Raw genomic sequence first — 932 nt, 5'->3', positions numbered from 1 at the left:
ACTCATTTTGGAGGAAGAGGTCGCGGCAATGTGGAGACTAGGCGGACTCAAGTTGTTGTCGACTTGCCTCTATACGCCAGCCAACACCCTACCCTATCAAATCGATCAAATCGAGAAATTTGAGGTATGCAATCTGAATTCTTGATGAGTTTGAGTATTGCTGCTTGGAGTATGGTTGGTGTTTCTATGTTCATGTGTATCCGTGTTTTCACTTCGGATAGAAGATAACACCTTCGAAATCACCCCAGCTATTATAGATTTGTAAAGTGGTAGAAGCTTATGCATGTTGCAGTTTGTTGGTGGGAACCACAACCTCAATGTTTGTACTGGTGTTACAGAAGATAGAACATCCTTCTCTATCCATAAAATGATGTCGAAAGTTTGTCTAAATTCGAATGTATCTTGACACTCTTTAGTACATAAATATACATCCAAATTTAGACGAACCTCCCGACATCCTTTTATGGATGGAGGGAGAAATAGATTTGAAAACTGTCACAGATAATGTGTTTCTAAAGTAGTAGTATCTTATGCAGATAGCTACATTGTTGGTTGAACACTTTTGTTTCTATTTTATTATGTGCTTACCAAATTCATTTTTTTTGTTTGGGAGTCCAAAGTAGAGGATACTTGAAATCTTGTTAAGTCACACGCATGCCCTCATAGCAAGGTTAATAGTCCTCACTTTTTTTAGTCAGTATGTATGTTTTGTTTTTTCGACTGTATATTTGATTGTAGTTATTTTGTATTTGTTTGATAGGCTTAATATCAGAGGAACCGCCGGTAATGATGTATAGTGATCTTGGTATGCAAGTATGATCAGGACCATTTGGTGGCCTGCGCCCACTTGTTCTTTGCTTCTTAGTGATGCTCCTGGTGTATTCTTATTGGAGGAAAGGACACTACTTCATATTTATTGGGTTATTGAATGT

The 932-nt window shown here is 37.8% G+C and overlaps 1 long non-coding RNA gene across 1 annotated transcript; it reads left to right on the top strand.

Annotated features, from left to right (window-relative positions):
• Positions 1–932, top strand: LOC124658476. Its single transcript, XR_006989208.1, has 3 exons — positions 1–124; positions 624–670; positions 761–932. It is a non-coding gene; the product is annotated as an uncharacterized LOC124658476 (long non-coding RNA).

Source organism: Lolium rigidum, chromosome 5, assembly GCF_022539505.1.
Source record: "Lolium rigidum isolate FL_2022 chromosome 5, APGP_CSIRO_Lrig_0.1, whole genome shotgun sequence".
NCBI lineage: Eukaryota > Viridiplantae > Streptophyta > Magnoliopsida > Poales > Poaceae > Lolium > Lolium rigidum.
This window is presented reverse-complemented; position numbering and strand designations above follow the sequence as displayed.